Below are 25405 nucleotides of genomic sequence, written 5' to 3' on the forward strand. Positions count from 1 at the left end.
TCCTCTAATAAAGAGATCAGGGTTAAATGAAGTGGTATGATTTCAATACTGCCTTTATACAATTAATAAGAGGCTGAACTAGAACTGAAACCCATTGTACCAGGCTGCCTCACTTTCTGTTTATTTGCTGCAGTAACTATTGTCATTTTTGTCATGTCTGACTCTTCGTGACTTTATTTGGGGTTTTCTCTGCAGAGACACTAGAGTAGTTTGCCATTTCCTTCTCCAGCTCATTTTATAGGTGAGGAAACTGAGGCAAAGAGGGTTAAGTGACTTCCCCAGGGTCACACAGCTAAGAAGTGTCTGAAGCCAGATTTGAAGTCAGGAAGAGAAGTCTTCCTGACTCCAGGGCTGGCATGCTATCCACTGTGCCACCTAGCTGTCCTAGGCAAAAATTTATGGATTATGTTAAAGATACACTGTTCGATGTTCGGAGCTAGAGGTGGAAAGAGTGGACCAAGACAGCCTTGCTTTGGACGGACGTGTGTTGCTTCCCTTCCTCCATTTGCCTTCTCTCTCCCCAAAGGCTGAAAAGCTTTCACTGCCCTGGGCTCTCAGAACCTTTTAAGTTCTGCTCCATGAAGAAATCTATCTTTGATGAAAATCAAGCAAATATAAAACAGCTCACTACCTCCTGCAGATGAGCCATTTTTACCTAACTGCAAACTCTTTTTTAGGCCTTAGCTACTATTCCTATGGTTCTGGGTACTTTACTGAACTTCACCGCACTGGCACTAACATTAGTTTTAATGTACTATCACAAACAAGGAAGCTGGCTGACTTATTCCCTCCTGTTAGTCTTCTGCACAAGCTTCTAGCACTTTTAAATAAATGTGTCACTTCTGACCCTTCACGATTTAAATAACTCAGTTCCTGTGCACAATTTCCTAAGAACAAGTAAGAGCCTATTTTTGACAGGTATGACAGGACTTTATCGGATAATCTATGAAGTGTCTTCTAGCTCTGAAATTCAATAATTCTACTACAAATTAACCAATGTACTAAATCATAATGGGTTTTTGTTGTTCTTGTTCAGGCCCTCACAAATGTTCCTAAAGACTATGTCTTACTCTTCATAACTCTGTGGATCATAGCATGCCAATACTGTCCATGAGGTTTTCTTGGAAAAGATACTGGAGTGGTTTGCACCATTTCCTTCTGCAGTGGATTAAGGCAAACACAGGTTAAATGACTTGCCCAAGGTCACACAGCTAGTAAGTGTATGAGGCCGCATTTGAACTCGAATCTTCCTGACTCCAGGCCCAATGCTCTAGTCACTGAGCCATGTAGCTGTCTTAAACTTATTCAAAAGCATATGCTAACAATTTTCTCAATAATCAAGTACTGAATTGTGAGATCATCAATTTGGGACTTCCCCCCAAACACACAGATCATATCCCATCCAATGCCTAAATGTTCTGTACAATTCTTGTCTATACCCTCCCAAACTTGTACCACTGGGACTCATCCAGTGTGTCAAAGGACATGTTTCTGGCTCAGATTCTTAAAATCTAGCCAATACAGGGGTCACGAATGTTCAGATTACTTAAGACTCTGGCCAACACGGCAAATCTTTAATAAACCTTGTCTTTGGCTGAAAAAAAAAGGACATGTTTCCTTTCTCCTGATGCTGTGAGAGTACCAATGGAGCACTCTGGCTGCCCCATCTATCATCCTAGTCCTTGCCTTAGGACCAATCCTCCTTCTCTTCATTCTTAAGGAATAAACTTCATAATGAAGGAAACCAGAAGGAAAAAAAAACAAACAAAAACAAACAACTAGCAATGTGCAGTAGGAAAGGGGAAGGCATGAGCAGAAAGGGGGACCATAAAAGGTCTCCTGAAGAAGCTGGCATTTGAGCTGAGCCCTGAAGGAAGCCAGGAAGATGAAAAGATGGGAGATAAGAGGGTTGAGCATCTGAGGGAAGGCAACAGTCAGTACAAAGGTCCAGACAGGAAAGAGATAGAGCACCATGTTCAAGGAACTTCAAATAGGGCGGTGCCGCTCAATCAAAGAGTACAAGTTCCAGGGCTGATGAAACCTTGCAGAATGATGAGGTTTTCCCAATAATGAACTTTCTGGGGTGGGAGGAGAGCTTGAAGAAGTCCCAACATAGTGCAGCAAGATGCAAAATGAGAAAGCAGGCAAGCAAACAGGCAAACAGACAGACGCCTTATCTTGCAACAAATAAGGAGAGTTAACAACGCGAACCAAATCTACACACTGACCAGGTCTGAAAACACCCGATTCATTCTGTAGCTCTGACCGAGCCTTTACTTCTCTGCCAAGACGTGCGAAATACGTTTGATCGCTAGGCTTCTGAAAGCATAATCGGTCGTTGCAATTTCAGAGCTCTCGGCTCTTTCAAACTCTCCTTACCGTCATGGTATACACCTGTTGTTAGTTTCGTTCACTTCACTCTGCATCAGTTCCTACAAATCTTTCCAGGGTTCTGCAACTCCATCCCTTTCATTATTTCTTGTAATAATATGCCACTACATTCATATGCTCTCATTTGTGTGGTCAGTTGATCAGTGCCTACTTTGTTTCCAATTCTTTGCTACAACAAATAAAAAGTGCTGCTACAAAGATTTTTTTACAGAGGGTCCTTTTTTTCTCTCTGTCTTTGATTTCTTGGTTATGTGCCTGGTAGTAGTATTGCTGGGTGAAAGCAGAGGCACAATTAACTGAATTTTGGGGTATAATTCCAAATTGCTTTCCAGAATATCATTTCTATTCCTAAAATGGAAGTTTTAAATAATATTCAGTCTTTATTTCTTTTCTCAAACTCATTTTAACTTTTTAATACTGTTTCTTAATCTGATCATCCATGTAACTGGAGTACTTCAGATTTGATAGAAAAAGAAAATTTATATAGAATATAAACATCTCTAATTCCTTAAAGATCCTGAAATAAAATTATCTTGCTAGTACTGTTTCCAGTGCCTCGTGGAAAAGACCTCCCCTTAAATTCTTTGCTAGAGAATAATAACTAGGTTGAAACCATCCTTGAGTGTTATATCACTCACTCCCAAAACCACAGTGCTTGAATGCAAACCCTACTACACACACACACACACACACACACAAAGAGAGAGAGAGATTTTCAAGTACAGATCTTTCTATAAACTATGTTCTAATAACTTAGATTATATATCATCGCACTGAGAGGCTTTGTGCTCAGGCCCCAGGGACAAGAGTGAGACAATATCTGGGCACAGTACTGCTCATTTAAGAAGGGTTGAACACAAATCAAACTCAGTCAAGAACCAGACTGGTAACTCTTAAATTCTATGATTTCCTTGCAGTTCTCCATCTCTTGTAAATCACAGAGTTGCCCCAGTTGGTATCCAGCAATTCCATGTTCTGTGTGGGTATGGCTGTGGGTGTATGTATGTGAGTGTGGGTACGAGTCAGAAGAAGGTGAGAGGGGAAAAAAATCAAATAAAAATCAATACGGCTCTAGAGTGAGAGATGGTACGTGCACATTAGAATACTGGTGTCATCCTGGCCAAGTCACTTAAATTAAAATAGGATGGCCTAGCTGAGAAATCTAACAAAAGGAAATCAAAGTCATATAAAAACTAAAGATACCAATAAAATCTATTTTTTCAAAGTTCATTTTGGTCCAAAAAATCCTACATTGACTTTCTCCTCAGTATGCTTGCAAGGCTTGGAAAATGATATTCCAGAGGTCAAAGGGGCTAGGATTAAAACCAAGAATCACCTACCCAAGCAAAACTGAGTGTAATCAATGAGGGGGAAAAATGGACATTCAATGATGTAGAGGAATTTAATGCATTCTTGAGAAGCTAGAGTTAAATAGAAAAAATGACTTTCAAATACAAGACTCAAGAGAAACATGAAAAGGTAAACAAGAAAAAGAAATCATAAGGGACTTAACAAAGTTGAACTGTTTACATTCCTGTATGGAAAGATGATAAAGATGATATCTGTAACCCATGAGACCTTTCTCAGTATTAGGATAGTTGGATGGAATATATATATATACACATATATATATATACACACACACACACACACATATACATATATATATACATATAGGGATGATAGCTAAAAAATTAAATTAAGGTGTGAGAGAGAATTATACTGGGAGAAGCAGAAAGGGAAAGGTAGAATAAGGTAAATTATCTCACATAAAAGAGGCAAGAAAAAGCTTTTATAGTGGAAGGGAAGAGGGGAGAGGTGAGAGGGAATAAGTGAAATTTATTCTCAGAAGATTTGGCTTAAGGAGAGAATAGCATACACATTCAATTGGGTATGGAAATCTATCTTAGCCTACAGGAAAACAGGGAGTCAGGGGATAAGAGAGGAGGGATGTTAGAAGGGAGGGCAGATTGGGGGAAGGGGTAATCAGAAGCAAATACTTCTGAGGAGGGACAGGGTCAAAAGAGAGAATAGAATAAATGGGGGTGGCGGGATAGGATGGAGGGAAATATAGTTAGTCTTTGACAATATGACTATTATGGAAGTGTTTTGCATGACTACACATGTATAACCTGTATCGAATTGCTTGCTTTCTCAATGAGTGTGGGTGGGGAGGGAGGAAGGGAGAGAATTTGGAACTCAAAGTTGTTTTTTTTTTTAAGGCAATAGGGGTTAAGTGACTTGCCCAGGGTCACACAACTAATAAGTGTCAAATGTTTGGTCTAAGGCTGGATTTGAACTCAGGTCCTCCTGACTTCAGGGTCGGTGCTCTATCCACTGCGCCATCCAGTTGCCCCCATAGAACTCAAAGTTTTAAAAACGAATATTGGAAATTGTTTTTGCATGCAACTGGGAAATAAGATACACAGGCAATGGGGTATATAGAAATCTCTTTTACCCTACAGGAAAATAGAAAGGGAAGGGGATAAGAGAAGAGGAGTAGATGATAGAAGAGAGGGAAGATTGGGGGGGAAGGGGTAATCAGAAAGCCTGCTGTCATGGGGTAGGGGGAGGGAAGAGATGGAGAGAAAATTCAAAAATCAAAATCCTGTGGAAGTGAATGTTGAAAACTAAAAATAAATTAATTAAAAATTAAAACAAAAAAGAATATGTATCAAAACATCACTGCTAAAAATAATCATAAAACAGATATGATCTCATCTTTAAATGGTATCAAATTTAGCTCTTCTCAGCAATACAATGACCCAAGGCAATTTCAAAGGACTCATGATGAAAAATGTTATCCATTTCTAAAGAAAGAACTGATGGAATCTGAATGCACATTGGAGCATACTATTTTCATTTTCTTTATTTTTTCATGTTTTTTTTTCTTTTGGTCTGTTTCTTCTTTCACAACATGACTAATATGGAAATCTTTTATGTGATTACACATATATAACCTATGTCAAATTGCTTATTGTCTTAGGGAGGAGGTAGGGAAAGGAGGGAAGGGAGGGAAGGAGGAAGAGAAAATTTAGAATTCAAAAATTTTTTGAATGAATGTTAAAATGCCTTTATGTGCAACTGGGAAAAAAATAAAAAGAAAAAATAATAAAAAGAATATAAAAGAACAAAAAAGGTGTCAAAATTTAGTATATTCTAGCACCTCCCCCTTTTAATAGTCATCTAAATAACCTAGTACAATAATTAATTAATAATTATTGTTTCTCTGCAACAATGAGCAGTAATATCAAGCAAATTCTTAAGTGCCAATTATATGATTTTACTGTTTCTGACTAGGTAAATGTATTGACAACACAACTAAAATTATTTTATTTGGTACATATTTTAGGTGTTCATGTTCACCAACAAAATTTAAGTGGTCAATAATAAATCATAAATAACCTGAACCAATAGGTTAAATTGTTCAATTACTTAGGGATGTATTTGGTGGTTAACTCACCTTCATGGGCCCACAGAAGCTTAAAAGTTGAAAGCAACAGGAGAAGTCTTCTAATCCAACCCCCTACCTGATGCTTCACTCCCTTTCACAGTAGGACTGGGCAAATTTGTTTAGGATTTGGGAGTCAGTCCTAAAAGTCAAGAGCCTCACAAAATTTTCGACTTCTAAGGGAACCAGACAGATGCGCGCGCGCACACACACACATACACACCCGAAGGGGTGGAGGAAGGCAGCACGCTGCTTTAGACCTACCTCAGATCAAGATCAAAATTTGGGTCCTTAGGGTTCTACTCCTTTAACAGCTCAAGAAGAATATAAGTATATTGGGCCATGGTACTTCCTGGACCAACTGTGGAGCTGGCAGATGCCCTACTGGTCATGACTCCAGCTCCCTTATCAAGCTATTTTCTCTTTTCCTCCTCTCTTCCCTTCAGCTTTGTCAGAGAGGAAAATCTGAGCCCATGCTTATGCTACAGCAAATAAACCCCTGGCATTCCAGGCAAATAAATTCCTGCTTCTATTAAGTGACACTATCTAGCGATATATAGTCACTTTTCAAAATTATAATGAGAGTAAAACAAACGTAGGATTACAATAAATAAACTCCATTTCTAGAGTTTGAGACAAGACTGCATCAAAAATACCTGTGCCACAATTACACTCATAGGAGCTAGGTTCCCCTGGGCTTGGCCAAGCACCAATATATAAAATCTCCAGCAAGGACATCCAGTCTCTGTTTGAACATAAACAACATAATGACCAGGAACTTATTTTGTCAAGCAATCCAATCCATTTTCAGAAAGCTCAGATGTTAAGAAGTTATTCCTTATTTTAAGTTAAAAATCTCCCCCTCCCCACCGACACTCATTGGTTCTACTTTCATCATCTGGAGCCACAGAACCTAAGCCTTTCCCACAAGACAGTACTTAAATATCTGAAGACAGCTATCACATCCTCCTTTCACAGATGAAACATCCCCAGTTCCTTCAACAAATATTCATGATGAATGGTTTCCGGTCTCCTTACCATCCTAGTCGTAATTCTCTGGATATATTTCAACATGTAAATGGCATTTTTAAAATAAGATACACAAGATCAGACAGAATAAACACCAGAAAGGTGGTCTTAACAGTGCACACAACCACAGAACTAACACCTTCCTTGACCTGTGTACGCTTTATTTTTATTAACATAACCTAAAACTAAATTTGCTTCCTTGGAAGCTGCATCACTTACACAAGTTATTGGTGACTTGTGCTCAGTCTTCAGTCAATTAAATCAGGTCTTTTCTGAGTGAACTATTGTATAGTCATGTCTTCTCATTCTGTGCTTGTACAATTGATATTTTTAACTTTATATTATATATAATAGGATATATAATATATATTTTATATTTTTCCCTACTAAATTTCATCTTGTTAGTAGATTCAGTCCATCAGACAAGTCTATAAAAGACCTTCTTGGACTTTGATTTTGTTATCCAATTAGCTAGCCCTCCAAATCTTCTAGTAATCAATGAGTTTTATAAACATGCTACTATTTCTAATGCTTTTTAACACCCCTCTAGGATACTCCACCCAACTTACACTTATACTCACAGGTTGGGTCCCCAGAGGGCAGCTGCTGCATCTGAAATGTTTAACGTTTTAGCCTACAAACTGCCACACTGGTGTGCTTCCTATTAACAATCCCTAATAGATTCAATTAGCTCTCAGCAAAGGCATTTACTTAAATGGTATAGCAAAAATAGCAGTTAGAAAACCTGGGATTCATTCTCCCACAAATGCACACAACAGTCATAAGAATAGTGAACTAAACTTAAGAGTACATTGGTAGTGAGGCAGCCGTGTTGAACACATTATTGCAAAATTCTTGGTTTTGCCTGGAAGTCCCTTTTCTCTTCTTAGCACCTTCATACAGCTCCCTTTGGGTAAAATGTCTCTACTAAGCTGGGTTTTCCCAGGGTTTTCCAACTCCACAGCCTGACTACTCTTCTCCAACGCAAAGCATCACAGTCCTTGAAGCTGCTTCCCCCTGCTCCCCCATCTCTGTCTATATATGCCTGATTTAAAGCATCTTTTAAATAATGAATCCCATTGTACCATTTGGTACCTTTCCCATTGATCCTTTTAACCATTATTATTTATTCTGACCTTAGTCTCATGCACTGACTTTAATCTGATGTGTTTTTGGTAACTTATTCTGCTTCTAATGGGGAGTCAAAACTTTTCCAGGGCACGTACCTGACGTCAGTCCCTTGAGGTTCATTTCTCTCTCAGCAGCCGGTAGCTAAGCTATCATAGCATGAGACCTATGCCTGCTTCCAAGCTAATCAAAGGATGACTGTAGCATCTAACTTCCCTATTGTCACAGCATCTGATCCCCTTTTCATAAGCTGAAAAAACAGAAAGGAGAAAAAAAAAAAGAGTTGTATCTTTCCACTGAGAAGTGAAAACTGTCTATAACTAGGGTGCTCTCTGATCTTAAATGATCTATTTTTAGTAGAAGAGTAAAATCCTTCTCTCTTTTCTACCCAGTTTAAGAGTTTGTTTAAACTATTTTGCATATTATGTTTAATTAGATTCTAACAACACTTAGGAATATGTGCTTCTAAAAATTGCTTTAAAGTTTAAGACTTTTTAAAAAGACTCTATACCCTCATGCAAAATTAAACCTTACATATTTAAAAATACTAATGTTTTTGAACAGAGTTTTAAATTGGTTTCATGAGGTCAATCCCTCTCAGTCAGCCTGCCCAGATTATACTTATAGGTAGATGTCTGTTAAAATGACACTTTCAGTTTCTTCATGATTTCTCATTTCATTTTAGAGATTTTTAAATAGCCTGTACTTGGCTAAGGTTTTAGACCTTATACTCCAGATTTCCCGGGACAGTCCTGATTTTAAGAATATAAAAGTGTACTTTTTATTACAAGGCTGTCATCCAATGTATCCCAATTTCTGGTTCAGAAAACAGGTCGCAAATAATGGATCAAAATCATGTCAGCCTCATTATTGCCTCATTATAGTTTTTAGCTATAATGGGCACCATCAGCCTCTTTGTGCTTTCACCTCCTTTAAATAGGGCATCAAGTTGAGTTCCCTTTACTGACACAGTAGTGATTTCATTCTACCTCTTTCAGAGAGATAGTGGGATCTATGAGTAGGTAGGTGGCACAGTGGATAAAGCACCAAGCCTGGAGTCAGGAAGCCTTATCTTTCTAAGTTCAAATCTAGCTGTGTGACAGTGGACAAGTCACTTAACCTTGTTTGCCTCAGTTTTCTCATCTGAAAAATGAGCTGGAGAAGAAAATGGCAAATACTCTGGTATCTTTGCCAAGAAAATCCCAAATGGGGTCACGAAGAGTCAAATACAACTGAAAATGACTGAACAACAAAATTATCATTAATATTAAGGAATATAATTTAAGGGCCTCGAGAAAAATTGCACCCATTCCTAGAAATTTCTTGAGTTATATAATCAAAGAAACCTTGAAAAAATGTACAAATCTTGTAATTTGATATCAGTCTCCTTTACTTGCAAATAAGGTGATATATAATTGCATTTGTTCTTTCCAGAAGTAATTTGATAGATGTCTGAAAATGTCCCTCAAACATGTAACAAGAACTGAGTGGGTGGTCCTACCGGCAAAAAGGAAGGGCTATTGAGTCTACTAAAACCTGAAACATGCTGTGAAACTACATGCGTGTGCATGCACGTGCGCGCGTGCACACACACACACACACACACACATATCCCGTGTCCGCCACCAAGGTCATGCGCCCACTTGAGAGACTAAGCCAAAATGCTGCTTAGAACAACAGAAGAAGAATCCAAGTTTCACCGAAGGGCAAAACAAGTATTAGAGACCAAAACCGGAATATTATTCAGACAAAGCAAACCAGATAGCATGAAACTGAAGAAAAAGAAAAAGAAAAAGAAGGAATGGATCCCCATGAGCTCTGTCTTCCACATACCTATGGCTGGACATCAGACAAATTTTCATTTGAAATCAGTCTTCCATAAACTCTGTTTATATACCTTCATACGTAACTCTGTTTGCTCTTTAATTTTTAAGAAATTGATTTTTTAAAAAATTCCAACTGTTAAGACAGAGTTAACCTCCTTATAACTGTCCCAAAGGAATTTTGATTTTAAAGGAAGCTAGGTTAATTAGAAGAAATTTCTACTTGATGGAATTTCAGGGAGAATAAGAGGTAAAGGGAGAGATTGTCCTTTACTCCTGACAGCTGAGTGGTAGGGAGCCCTGAATTCCTGGTTCTCTTAGCAGTTTTCCTGTCTGTGCTGTTTAGTCCCTGCTTCCCCTGAAACAGCCACAGAAATGCTCAGCTCATCCCACTTCCTGAAGTCTCCTCCCCACCACTATTTTTTCTTGGGGTTTGGCTTATGAGTCACTTGAGGTGACCTTAGATCCAGATCTGTTTCCTCAGGTCACTGCCAAGGAAATTCGTCTCCTGCCTGGAACAACACTCTGATGCTACTGATGCCAAAAGGCCTCTCGAGCCTGCCTCAGTGCCGCCAATTCTCCATCTCTGAAAGGTGAATACGATTTTTTGGAAACAGTCAAAGGTCTTACAACCTCCCCCCTTCTCTTCAAAGATAGCTTTAATAAAGAAAGATGTGCAGGGAAACACATAGATCGACACTTTTTTTTTGCCTAACCCACCCCCAAAGTTGATTATAAAAATAATTACAAGATTACAAGAAGTAAAACTTTATCTAGAAGCATCTGAAATGTGATGCCCGTGAAGGTGGACCTAAACCCTGCTCCCTTACTCAGGGGACCCACTGAAAGCTTCTAATTGGTTTCCAGTGGCTTCATCTCAAAGAACAAGCTTCAGGGGCCACCATCCTGTTCTATAGTCTACAAAAACTAAGCACCTACTTTTGGGGCATCCTTTTTGCTTTTTACTTCTTCTGGAATACAGGAAAGGAGAGTGAGGGAAAAAGGGTTTTTCCTTTTTCTTACTGCCAGGAGTCACTAATGGCAACTAGCAGGAGCTGCCCGGGCTTGCCCAGGTTGTCAGAGAAAAGAATTTCCGGCGGCCTTTTAACTTGATTCCCTTTTCTGAGAGCAGGTTAGAGAGTAGAGTTCCTCAAGCTTTGAAGCTACTTCATGGGAAACCCCAAGTTCAAGTTTTACAGTTCCAGCATTCAGGACCAGTCCCACAGAGAGAGAAAATTTCTGTTAACAACCTGCTTCTTAATAGAATAGAATCTCCTGGCATCTGAAGGACTAAAGCTATGCATTTGGGGTCAGGAGATGTAGTCCTTGCTAAATTTCCCTGTGATTACTGAGTTGCTCAGATGGCATAGGGTGAATGGCGAACTTCCCCAAAAAGTCTAAAGTGTTTAATGGGTTTAGGGCATCATGCTTCTGTATTTGTTATGGACTCCTGTGAGTCCTTGATGTCTTAACACTCTGCACACTAAGAATCTGGGGAACCCTATTACCCACATTTGAGAAAATACAGAAATGCGTCTAGAGGTAGAGGCAATGAACCAAAGAGAAACTGACACTTTTGAGGGCCAGGATTAGAACTGGTCCACAAAACCCTCGTGTCCTTGGAGGCATCCTAGGCCAGAGGTGTCAAACAACTCATGGCCTTCCAGCTGCAAGCAGCCAGCAAAAAAAAAAAAAAACTGGGAAAGTTTAACAAAATAAATAAAAATACAATATAACACTGACAATGTTAATTTGTGATTTTCTAAGTCAATATGGGACCTGCAGGGATCTGTCTCTATTTGAGTTTGACAACACTGCCCTAGGCCATAAATTACACTGGTATAAGTACCTAACAGAGATCTAAATATCCAACCCTAGTCTTTCTGTTGTATCCCACTGCCACATCACCAACTACATATCAAACTTTTCACACTGGATGGCCCGTAAGCATCTTGCACACAGCATGTTCAAAACAGGACTTACTGTCTTTCCCCCAAAACCTTCCCCTTCCCAACCAGAGGCTGAATCTGGCTATTGGGTGGCAAACCAGCCTGTCCTACTCACTTAAGCTCATATCAATATCCTATCACTTCGAATCACACTATAGCTTTTCTGTCTCCAAAATAATTGTCCCCTAATTCATCACTCAGCAACAGGTTGTGTCTACCAGCATCATTCATTTTCATATGACCAAGAAAAACAGTGCAAATGAGCCAAAGCCTTTGTCGATCTTGGCATTTCCATCTACCATCTGATGGGAAATACCATGAGAACACTGCTAAGAACCTGTATATCACCTGAAGATTCCCTACGAATGGAAGGCCAGCTATCCCAGTCATACAGCAAGTCACACAGTCGCATTCCTTTGTGACATTTCGCTCTCACTCAGTACCAGATTCATCTGCTACTCTGCCAAATGACGCAGGAAAGCTATTTAGGACTCACTTTCAGGGTCTGATATCCTGGCATTTTCCAGGGTACAAACATGAAATAACACATCTAAAATAAATACTACTTATCACTACTATGTTAATGTTGGTTTAGCCTGTAACATATTATACATTCAATATTGCTTAACCATGTTACAGGATAATCTTTTTTTTTGTTACAGTTGAAATCTAAATACCAATAAAATTAAAAGCAGATTAAAAGCAAAGGGAAAAAGAAAATTAAATCTCATTAATTCATTTATTTTAAACCCATGAATAAAGATATGAAGATATACATTTCTTTTTTTATTTTTTCAAAGATAAACATTTCAGGAGCAATTAAAATTGCCATGAAAAGTCAAGTAGAGCACTGTGTTAACATGATTGCAAAATCCCACAATTATCTGTAGATTCTTTGGGGGTAAAGAATTCAGTAGTAACCCTGAAAGTAAAGTCATCTACATCATGCAGCACATAAGAAAACAAACTTAAAAGTCATCCCCCATTGAAGGGCAGGGACTATCTTATATCTGTATTTGTATTCCCAGTGCTTAGCAGAGTGCCTGGCACTTAGTAGGTACTTCATAAATGTTTACTGACTCTGAATGACTTTGAAATGGAGCTCAAGTCAATAACATTAGAAAGAAACTTCCAGTCCTTCAGGGCTCTGCTAGAATACTGATCAGGAGACGAACCTAGCGCTCCAGGAGACTCAATGTGTCAGTGTGACTGCTAGTTGGAATGAGATCCCAGGAGTTTGTAAAAGTTATGTATGATTATAGGAAACTACTGGCCACATCTACTCTTTCCACGCCCATCACTTCTCATTTCCTATCTAGCCAGTTTTAGGTAGAGAATGTGCTTTGACCTAGCAAATGTCTCAAATAGTTTCTCTACTGTGCCAAAGGGTTTCTGATCTTCTGAATGGTCAGTCTTCTAAATAATACAAGTCTATTCTGGTCACTTGATGGGATTAATCAAAAAAGCTCTCTGTCTGGTCAGTATCTTTTCTCATATCTCGTAAGAGGCTCTCACACACATGACAAAAATAAAATTAGATTTTTGGTTAAATATGGATCTCCATGGCTACTGTGAAAGTGGACATAAGTCAGTCAGTCAGGGAAAGTCTAACTCTTCTCAAAGAAGACAATAACAACAGCAGCTAGAGTTGCTATCTAAGGTTGTTGCAGCCAAGCTGAGGTTGGGAGCTCCAAAATCTGGGTCAGACTGACAACAGTGGTATGTACAAAACCCCTAAGAAGCACATTAAATTCCCAAACTGTCAAAGCTATACTATGTATAAAAATAATTTCTTAAAATAAAAAACTCAGTAAAATAGTCAAAACAAATAGCTGCCATTTAGACTTGGTCAATTTCTGAGAAATCAGACTTTCCAATAGGTCCTGGCCAACATTTCCATTAATATCTCCTATCACTAGAATGGAGGAGAAAAGCAATAGTCAGGCTTTAAATATTCAACTTCCCTTTCAGTTTAGGCTGTCTGCAATTTCAAATTTAAAATATTTATAAAAATCTAAGTTTTTTTGTTTCACTAGCTACTTTACCAAAATAACATGGCCCTAGTAACATTGGTCTCTACCAATTCCAAGTATGTGAAATATGGATGTGTCACGACCCCACTTCTCCGTTATGATTCATCATCCTGTGTGTCCTTTCTCTTTGCTACAGCTGGAGCACCCCTCCCTGAGACCCAAATGAATTAGTCATGACTTCTCTTACCCTTCCTACCTAACCCTCCCTACTCAATTAACAGCCATGAGATTTCTAAGACGATTCTGCTCATCTGGCTTTTGGGGGATGGTATTACTGTAATTATTTTATGTGTATTTACACCCCTCAATTCCATTCACGTTGGGTATGGTTTCAGCCCAGAAAACATGAATCTCTGGAATCTCTGGGTAATGTTACCAGTTTCTCTAGGCGCCATGCTTTGCTGCTAAAAAAAAAAAAATCAGTAATACAGTCAAGTAAAATTTTACAGAAATGTATCCCTTAGCATTTTCCTGTTGTTCATAGTCTCCCACACCCAACTGTTCCTCTTTAGCCTCGTCAGCCAGAATCTTCCTCATTAAGCCTTTTTTTTCTTAAACTGTTTCTCATCAGTTCTATTGCCATGTTCTAAGGAATGTTTCCTTTTTGACCTCAGTCTCCCCTCTTTTCAAGCATTCATCAAAGAATATTTTTAAATAGTTTTCTCACTGAATCGGACAGACGTTTTACCTAATTTTCCGTGTTATCAAGGTTTTTCTAGAGAGTACCTTTTTGGTGCTCTGGAGCAAGACTGAACGAAAATTATAAGGCAAAGCAAATGCATCCTTAGATCCTTCCTCCCGGCTCAATTTTCTGTCCTTTTCTTTGGTCCAGTGTTCACATGCTCTCCATGACTTTTCTCTCAGGATAAATACTGGATTTGATTAAACTAACTCATACCATAGGATCACTGACAATATCTAACCCCTTCCTGGATTATATAAACTTTAAGCAAAGACGTAAGAGAGAAGACAATGCTTAGCAAAAAAAAAAAAAAAAAGGGAAGGAATCATCAGTGACAACATTTTAAGCATAACCACCAGAGAAGAGAGTTGTGAGCAGAGGGTACTTCAGGAACACCTTAAATCACATCCCACTTCCTAACCTACCTACAGTCAAGCTGGTGCTTCTCAGAAGACATATTATCAAAATATATGAAAAAAATCAATTTCATTTTACCACAAACAACAGAATTCATCCTTACCAAATGTTATGGGAGTTTTTCATAAAATTATGATATTTTATGATATTTGGCTCTATTATTCTCTGACAACTTATATATCACAGGAAGATATTTATGACTTAAGATGTATATAACCTGAGTCATACTACAATGCTAGATGTCCTGCACAATGTCCAAAAAAGTAAAGCAAAAAGACAAGGCACACTGTATCAAAATAACAATCTCAAAATGCTCTTTAAAGAAGACACTGCACTATTAATGGAACGCTAGAATACCACACAAAACCTTTCCAGAGAAATTCAAGATCAGACAAGTGGAGAACTATTTCATAAAGTGAATGATAATAAGGGAATTACAATTTTCCACAGGAACAATGTTCTATCTGGGGGTTACATTCTTGACTGAGCACACAGTATAAAATAAATTACAGATGCGGCCCATTACTAGTTCATAAAAACAAAGATATAACTACTACAAACCTCTATAATAATTTGAAGCAGTAAAATTATGTTCTAATGCTCTCATAAAATTGGCATAAATATACTATTCATGTTGATTATACAAGAAGCCCCAATGTACCATATGTACATATTGTAAATAAAAATACATCTCCACTATTTCATAAATCTGATCTAAAAATAGCTATAATCATGAATCATTCTGTTGGCTTCCATAAGAATTTAAAAGAACTCTGAAGGAATTATTTGGATGGCCCAGATCTCAAGAGAGACAGAGAAAAATAAAATGAAACCTAAAGTATTAAAAGGAAGTATTAGGAAGTGGCCAATGAGGACCAAGTTCTTATTAGTGCATGCTCAGATTTGCCCTTCCTAGTGAATTATGGAGAGAAGGCATATGTACCCCCTGCTTGGTTCCACTCCAATACATGGAGGCTTGCTGAGCCTACTTCTGGCCATGAGGAACTTGAGAGATTTGGTACTGTGGAGTGAAGAACCTTCTGTTGGCTGCAGAGCCAAGACCAATTGACTCTTGGGTTGTGCAATCAGAACTGAGTACGTACAAAGGGAATAATCTGCCCCTCTAGTCAGCCCTTCTTGTTTCTTTTCCTCCATGGCAGTGAGTAAGAACTGCTTTAAGTTGTTATACAGGAGAAAAGTTAGCTGCCCTTTCTTTCCTGGTTGGCCAGGTGCCCGTGAGTGCATGTTGAATCTTTCTCGTGTGTTTGTTCTTTGCTGATCTTAGGACAATAACTACCCTGAGAGGGGAGCGCCTGAGGTATATCTATCAATATCTATCAATCAATCAACTAGCACTTTTATCAAGCACCTACAATGTGCCAGGGATTGTTGTTCAGTTGTTTCAGTCATGTCTGACTCTTTGTGACCCTATTTGGGGTTTTCCTGGCAAAGATACTGGAGTGGTTTGCCATTTCCTCCTCCTACAGACGAGAAAACTGAAGCAAACAAGGTTAAGTGACTTGCCCAGGGTCATACAGCTAATAAATGTCTGAGACTGGAACGTTAAAAAAAGAGTAGCAAAATAATCTTACAAAATTGCTAAAGTAGGTAGGTATAAGGCAGTATCTATGCGTCTATATTGTACCTCAACCATTTCACTTTGGCTATAATAGTAAGACTGAGATACTGGTGTTAATTAAACAGTGTTGAAAGACTGGTGCAGTAACATGAACAGTAAATCTGCCTAAATTTGGTACAATATATTCATATAAATCATTAAATAAAATTGTCTAAAATGGGTCACAAGAAATTGTGCACTAATACCTCAAGTACATTTTCTTGCCAATATCCTTAAAATAGGTCCACTTGAAATTTTAAAACTCAACTTTCTCGTACATGTCAATGTCTCCCCTTTGCCCTTTGCCTCCTCTTATACTAAAGTGATTCCAAAAGGTATTCTAGTTGTCCTGGACTGACGGTTCTACCTGGAAGTGAGAGGAAAGGATCATGTGCCCCGCCATCTTTTTTTTGGGGGGAGGTACTATTTGTCTTCCTCCTCAAGGGCATTTTATATTCTCCATACAGGTAGTGTACTCACATATGCCTTTTCCCCTCAAGTCCAGCTCCCACTTAATTACCTCAGAAAAATTTCTCCTCTCCTGGAACCTATTCCAAACCAAAAAAAACACTGAAAATAATAACGTTTTTAAATAGCAGTAGTGATAGAAATTACTCCTCAATCAAGGGAAAGGAAAGCTGTAAAATTTTTAATGAAACAAGACATAATAAAAAACCTAATTCATTAACCTCCAAAGCTTTTATAAATTACCAAAAGTCCCCTTCACAAAACTCCTAAGTTTTCATCTCAAAATGAAAGAATGTCAGGGCTTAAATGACCTAAGAAATCATCTAATCCAACCCCTCTTCATTTTTATAGATGAAGAAACTGAGGCCCAAACACATGAAATGACTGGCTCAAGGTAACACAACCCTTAAAAGTGAATGGCAGGTCTTAAATCTAAATGCTTCTCAACTCTCTGCCCTCCATGGTTCCTACTCCATCAGCTCCTTTCTCATTTTCCTATAGATAAACCTGCTTCTTCTCAAACACCAACATTTCAGACACTACTTTTTTTTATTTCAGAGATCTAGGATAGACTGGCTTCTTCTCAAACACCAATATTTGAGATACTATTTTTTTTTTATTTCAGAGATCTAGGATGGATTGGCAAGTCCAATCTGATTGCTTACAGAATGCCATCAAGCTCTGTCCTCCCCAAGTTTAGAGGCAGCACAGTAAGAATTTTATCATTAGCAACTTACCCTTCCTCCCACCTCCTAACCCCAAATGACCTCAAACTTCATAGAAATAAAAACTGATTCTGCCCCCCAAAATGGTTGCAAATCACTATTATAGTCAATGTAATTGTTTCCCTATTTTGTTTAATTAACAGCATAAAGAGTAAGGGGATGGGTGCCAAATGTGTTGCATAAATACGTACAGCAAAGCAGGAGATACTCTCACTTCCTTTACAAGACATAATAATGTTGTCGTTCAGTCTTTTCAGTTGTGGCTGACTCTTCATGACCTCTTGTGGGGTTTTCTTGGCAACAATACTGGAGTAGTTTGCCATTTCCTTCTCCAGCTCATTTTACAGATGAGGAAACTGAGGTAAACATGGTTAAGTGACTTGCCCAGGGTCACATAGCTAATAAATGTTTGACGCCAGATTTGAACTTCTTGACTCCAGGCCTAGCGCTCTGAGTATCTGAGACATGATTCTGACTTCAAGTCAAGCACTTTATCAGATAATGAAAAGAATGAGGGGCAACCCCACATCCAAAGATTACAATTACTACATAGGAGACTGGTCCTGCCCAGCTTCATTTCCTATGAACCTCAACACTTAATCTCATTTTGGACTGTATATGTATGTATATTATATGCCCTTCTGTTTATAGGATCTCCTGGTCAGTCCCTGGGAAATGGGACTGCCAGATGAGATCAGTGTCTATCAGTCCTGCTAATTCTTCACCTCTCTCCCCTCTCTGATCAGAAGGTAAACACCACCCATGAACACTGCCTCCTTTGATTTCAGCTACAGGAGTCGTATCTCTGCTTCTTTCTCCTCTTACTGAGCAAGAAGCAGGGCAAGGTCAGTAGCTAATATCCCATTAGCTCAAGGTGCCACCGCCTTGCCACAAAAACCCACCAAAGTACTAAAGAAGGGGAACAGGGAGCTGGCATCTAGGAAAGAGATATGGCTCCAGGCTGTCATGAGCACTTCCACCTTCTGGGCAAAAGATGGATGACCCAATTCTTTTCTCTGTACTTCCTCTTCCCTAAAGCCATGTTCAAAACTCATTCTCAGCTTTAGCACTCACTACTCTTTCAATAAAACCTTATCTTTTTAAAAAAATTTATTCTCAATTAACTTCCCTTTCTTTAATCTTCCTTGCTCAGTGTACCCACAGTGATTTACTCAGAAATCTTCCTATTTCTTCATCAAAAGTATTTGCCCAATAAGAATTTATTTCCTGAAAGCATCCTTTGTCCCTCGGCCCAATTTTCCATGGAATTTTAGAGTACGGGTTCCTATCTAGGCTTACAACAGATGGTGTGGAGATAGGATTGGTAAGACTTTGCAACTTATTTGACTGGGGTGGGGGGAATGGTAAAAGAGACAGGAGTCAATGATGAGTGGAAACACTAGAAAAGAACAAACCAGAAATCAAAAAACATAGCAAACCAGAGTCTCAAAAACCACTAACCCCCACTCTTGGAGAATGACTTCTTATTCAACAAGTGCAGAGAAAATGAGGGAGCAATCTGACACAAAGTAGTATCAGAGGGGCATCTCACTCAATATACAGTAAGTTCCAAACAGATATTCAATAAATATAAAATGTCATATTAAAAAAAGAAGCAAAAGAAAGTGGATGGAGCGATCTTTCTCAGATATAGTTAGAGGAGAATTTTTAAGCTAACTTCCTGTGATAGAGATCACAAAAGAGAAAACAGATAATTTTGATTAGTGAAACTGAAAAAGTTTTCCACAAACAAAATCAATGCAGCTAGGATTAGAAGAGAAATTGTCAATTAGGAAAATATGCTATTAAATGGATAGATACATCCTAAATATAAAAGGTCACATTTTTAAAAGTTATTCTTGAAAATTAGATACTAAAAATAAGTAAGTACATTCCACAACTACTGTTAGGGGGAGAATTCCTAACCAAACAGGATCATAAAAGGCAAAAGAGAGATTTTAAAATATGTAAAATTTAAAAGTTTTGGCAAACAATGCAAGTGCATCTTGAGTAAGAAGATAAACTGTTATTAGTGCATCAAATATCTCTGATATTCTATACATAATATATTGCATTTATATTCATATATACACATACACATGTATAATATATGTACATAGATATGTGTGTGTGTTAGGTATCTCAGAGACAGAGAAGTCTCTAGTGATGGTAGTGGCCAAGACATGACCACCCTAGCTACAGGTAGCAATGCAGCTAAGGTACCATGGAGATGAGGAATATGAAGACCTGAAGAGATTAAAGAAGTAAGAAGTCAAGTGACCGAGAATTTATCAGTGGAAATATGAAGTCTCTGGGGAAGGTGAAAGGGATTGTGACATAATAAAATCCTGCAAACTAGTGCTAAAATCGCTGACAGTTCAATCAATCAACAAGTATTTATTAAACATTTATTGTCTATCAGACATTGCGCCAAGTGCCAAAGACACAGTGGCAAAAAGTGAAACAATCATTACAAGTTCCTGAGGAGTTCACATCCTAATTAAGAAGACGCGTGAATAAACACAAAAATACACAAAGTAGTTAGGGAGGACGGCACCAGCAGTCGGGGGCACCAGGAAAGGCTTCCCGTACAAGATGGTGCTGTGCAACATCTTAGAGCTTGAAAAGAAGGGGCTCTGAGCAGGAGAGGAGGCAGAACTCTGTTCCAGGTCTGTGGGATGGCTCCTGCAAAGGCACTGAGACAGCAGGCGGAGGATATTGTGGGAGGAACACAAACGGGGGCAGACTGTACGACAAAGTCAGAGTTACAGTGACAAGGATCAGGAAAAGGAGAAATTAATCAGATGGCATGAACGTCAAAGGAAAAGGAAGAGAAGGGATGAAGGATTTAAAAGAGCACCTACTATGTGCCAGGCACTGTGCTAAGAGCTTTACCATCCTCATTTCATTTGATCCTCACAACAACCCTGCAAAGTACGTGCTATTACTATGCCCATTTTACAGATGGGGAAACTGAGCAAACAGAAGTAAAGTGACTTGCCCAGGGTCCCTCATTTACCAAGTGTCTAAGGCTGGATTTGAACTTGGGTTTTCCTAACTCCAAGCTGTAGACAAAGTGGCAAAAACAAGAGCCTGGCCCCGAGCAAAGGCGAACGAGGAGAATCTGAGCCCTCAGGATGCTGAGGGTCAGAAGGGCCAGCACTACAGAACATGAAACACCAGGCTTCTTGGTCCTGTATTCATTCTAACAAAAACGTGCACTGGTGTGGCCCTCAGACACCTCCCAGCACCCTCCCAGGAGCTACAGGAGGCGGACAGGAATTCACGGGCCCGCTCTGTTACCTCAGCACCTTCAGTTCTACCCTCCACGCCAGCTTTGTGAGGAAGGCAGGACACGTACCTGACATTCTCTGCAAGGCTCACACCACTAGCAGAGGTAAGAGTCAGCATCAGGGCTCAGGGGCTGACTACACCACAACTCCAGGAAAGGGGGGCTATTTAGAATGCAGGGGCTGATTCTCTCTGACCATCTGGAAGGAAACTGAAAGGATTTTCGAGTTACAGGATAATGGGAGTACCTCAGAGACAGATTCTTATGCTATTCATCAGCCCCAAGGTGCTAATTACAAAATAGGGCCAAGCAGCTTTCACAGATTGTGTCCCCCAGGGCATCAAGTCACAGATTTGACTATCTGGAAGGGCTGGTGCTCTGACACAGGGGAGGTGGGAGAAGTCATATTAATTAAATCACTGGGACGGGATGAATTCTTCAGGCTTCTTTCAAGTTGGGAATGGCCAGTGAATTTACCAAGTGACTTATAAATGTTTTATTTATTTGTCAATATTTCGTCTACATAGAAGTGCAGCCCATGGGATAGGCATGAATAAAAATGTGGTCTCTGATTTATCATATTTAAATAGTCCGACTTATTAAGTCATTTTCTACAAGCAGGAAGTCAAATGCTTGTCACGAGGTGGCACTGTACAGGACAAACTAGTTCAAGGCTTTAAAAAAATAATACTTCCATAATCAAGTTAAGTCCAAAACTCAACTGCTGGATTTAAAGTTTTACAGCTTTTTTTTTTTAAGATTAAATGTTTAGTGCTAAAGCTGTAATGGAAAATAAAAAAATTATATAATCCAGACATATTTTAGTTTAATACTGAACTAAAAATTACATAACCAAGTTGTATTTTAATTTAATATCACTTCAGTTTAAAAATCCTAAGCATGTCTTACTGTTTATAATATTACCAATAAATATAGCAAAGTTAATAACTGTACTTCCCAAGACTAATATTTCAATTAATTTTTAACCTGGAAAAACATGGGAAGTGTGCCTAGAAAGAAGCTCTTGATCACTGCTATACAAAAGTGGTAAATGTACTAAATGAACTCACAGTAAGTATATAGGAACAATAACAGAATATAATTGCAAATGCTAAATAAAAAAATTCTGAAAATCAGAATCATCATTTAAATTCTACGGGCAATATTCAAGACCATTACCCACTGATGCTTGACCACTACTTAAAGTTGTCAGTTTCCCCCCCAAACCCACAACAAAGATCACGTGATTTATTTACATGGGGCTAGGGGACCGGTATGGATAAGGTGCCTGTTCTTTATTATCATGGTCTCCAACCTCAGCCGAAAATATAACTTCATCACCACCTCCTCCTTCAAATAGGGTTTTCTGGCAAAGACAAAAGGAAGAATTTGGGGGGAATGAACACAGAGATAAGAAAGGAATAGGCTCAGGATAAAGAGGATGAGGGCCCCCATTCTTCTTCTGTCCTATGATCTCAAAGCACTTATCCCTATTCAGAAGATGGGGTGATTACGTATGTATGTGCATGTGGGGGGAGGTGCAGGAGAGTCAGTTGGGTGCTACCACTACCCCTTTTCTAAGGGAATGTTCAACATTATTCAGCATCAAGACTTCTGCATACCAGCTACTTCCATCCTACCCCTAGACTGGCAAACCTGATTTCTCTCTGAAGGACGTAGCTCTGAAACTAGAAAATTGGACCCTCCCTCCTGCAACATGCCTGAAGGGCAGGGAAGACACGTCAGCCCCTTGTGGGACAAAGCCTAGTTCCCACGAGTCACTTCAGACCTAGACAAGGTCTGGAGCACGTGGAGAATGTGTTTGTGTCTGGGAGGTGGAGGCAGGGGTGAGAAGGAAGCAGAGGGAAGGGTTCTAACATTCTGTGCTTGAGAGTTATGTAATCAAAAGAGACCATTGTGGGTATTGAGAATTAATCTCTCTTCCTTTTCATTTCAGTCCCTAATGAATCCGTTTTCCTAGATTCAAACTCTCCACCCCAGGTTACTGAACCACAATTTGCCTCTTGAACTGGCTTTTCTAGCTTCTGACTCTCTCCATTCTGACCTGTCCCCACAACCGAGACATCTCCTGTCTCCTCCAAGAAGCTGCGCTGCCCCCCAACACCTGACCCAAGCCCACATCTGCAGCACCGATATCTATACCCCCATCTAGCAGGGTTACCCCATCTTGTCTCTGTGTCCTGAAAGACTGATCCACCTCTGGCCCCAAACAGGGAGACGACTTCTCCTTTCCTCTCTCACAGCAGAGCCCACGAAAGGGAGTGTGCAGAGTATGCAGAATAGAAGTATGGGGGAAGGAAGGACGAAGTGCCTGGCCCACCTGCCCTCTCCTACGTGGAAGCAAGGAAACTCCCAATGCTTCATTAGGGAGGGGAGGGTAACGCTAGAGAGGGTAATGCTGGAGAGGGTAGGGAGGGTAACTCTGGAGATAGAGTGTGGGTAGAGAGCTCTGATAACGGAGCTGGGGTACAGCCAGAATTGGACACAGAAAGATTTCATAATCAACTAGGGGTGCAGACCAATGTTCCCTGATGAATTCAGCCAATCAATCAGGTCATGCCATGACTCAGTTCTGTTAATGATAAGTTATGGAGAATGGGGGGGGGGGGGAGTCAGGGAGGGAATTGGGAAACCCAAATAAAAGTCAAAATTGCTTAAATATCTCTGCCAAAGGTCAGGCAGAGGCAGAATGGAGGAGACATGTACATTTAGAACAAAATGACTGGACAGAGGTATGGGGTCAGGTTGCCATACCCTAACTGTCGTCCCCCCCTTCCCCTCCCCCAGCCCCAGCTGTTTGAAGAGGCTTGAAGACCAGAGAGGTCTTGTGATCTGGAGAGGCTGGGAAGCTGTCAAATGCACCAAATGATGTCGGGGAGGTCGGTGTGTAGGTTTGCATATGTAGATGGGGGAGAGGATGGACTCAAGGACTAGGAGGGCCGACAACCCAGCAGCCTTTCCTGGCTGCATTAATAGCCCTACCAGCAGCAATCACGATCTGCAGGTCAGCCTCTCAACTGATGAAGCACAAGGCTGAGCTGCTCCAGCTGATGTAAAATAGAATCTCTAATGTCTGCACCTGGGAGTTTCCTCCTCTTGCCAAGAGCCAAATCATCTGTTGCATCAGTGGCTGCTGGGGGTGGGCAGTGCCCCCTGCTGGGAAGGCACTAGCGGCGTGGATGGGCAAGTGATAGGAAGGCTCTGAGATGTTGCTACCTGCTACAGAGGGAGGTTCTGAAGCTGCCACAGTTAGACACCAGCCCTGGGGCCTCCGTCTGCAACATCTGCAGCCCCTCTTGGATCTGAAGCAGGGCCTACATGGCCAGGGAGCTGGTGAGAACGGACATCGAGTCTGGGCTTTGTATCTGCTGCAGAAAGACAGGGAGCTAGAGCCTGCAGCTGGGATTTTCCTCACACAGGTACACAGACCATCACCTGAGCAGCAAAGTCTGGGTTTTGGACAAGTGTCTGCATCATACTTCACATACATAGGGTAGAGATCATGTTGTGCATTAGCTGGAGATTCTCTGAAATCTGCAGGAGAAACACCTGCATCTCAGGGCCATTAAATATCCCTGACTCCAAGTTAGCTGCATTGATCCCCAAAAGGTTGAAAACCGCTGGTCCCTCCCCAGGGGGCCCCAGGGTCTGGAAGCTGGGGCTCAGGGGTTCCGGGGCTCAGGGGTTCCAGACCTTAGGGAGCGGCCCCTAGTTCTCAGTCTGGAGAGGCTAGGAGGAGGAGCTGTCAGAGCTCCCTGCCTGCCAATGAGGAGAAGCAGCAGTATCCTGGGCCTTCTGTGGGGTTCTGATCACCAAATGGACAGTGAGCCCATCCTTGATCCCATGCTAATTTAACCTGCCTCCATCTTTGAGAATCTTCCCAGTGAAGATCAGGACAGGCTAGCCTTGTTGGGCCTTAAACCTCCACTAGATCTCCTCTTTGATCTCCTTTGCCAAGGTGCAAGCACAGATCATAATCTCTTCCTTGTCCTCGGGGGTCTTGACATGGACTTCAATCAGGGACCGGCTCTGCCTGGCCCAACCTCAGCTCTGCCATGCTGCTGCCACCACCCATTCACCCTTCCATCCCCCCAACTACCCAAGTCAGAGATGCTTAAGCAGTAATAAAACATTAGGCTTGATAAATATGGCCACAATTTCAATCTAGAAAAGATACCACAGCTGGTTAAGTCATTACAAGAAAGATAAAAAGTCTCAGGGAAATAAATAGAAAACTTTTAATGAAAAAAATTCCTTCCTCCCCTATACCACCCATGTTTTATCCCAATGACATTTTTGATTGAGAGATTTTTTTTTAATTTGTTTTAAAAAATTATCTTTAAAAAAATTACTAAAAATGAGTAATTTTTAGAATGAC

General features: G+C 40.0%; 1 pseudogene; it reads right to left on the reverse strand.

Annotated features, from left to right (window-relative positions):
• Positions 1 to 23957: 23957 nt before the first annotated feature.
• Positions 23958 to 25102, reverse strand: LOC114028090 (annotated as a pseudogene).
• Positions 25103 to 25405: the final 303 nt, after the last annotated feature.

The sequence above is a fragment of the Vombatus ursinus genome, unplaced genomic scaffold (assembly GCF_900497805.2).
Source record: "Vombatus ursinus unplaced genomic scaffold, bare-nosed wombat genome assembly UNPS02014870.1, whole genome shotgun sequence".
Lineage (NCBI taxonomy): Eukaryota > Metazoa > Chordata > Mammalia > Diprotodontia > Vombatidae > Vombatus > Vombatus ursinus.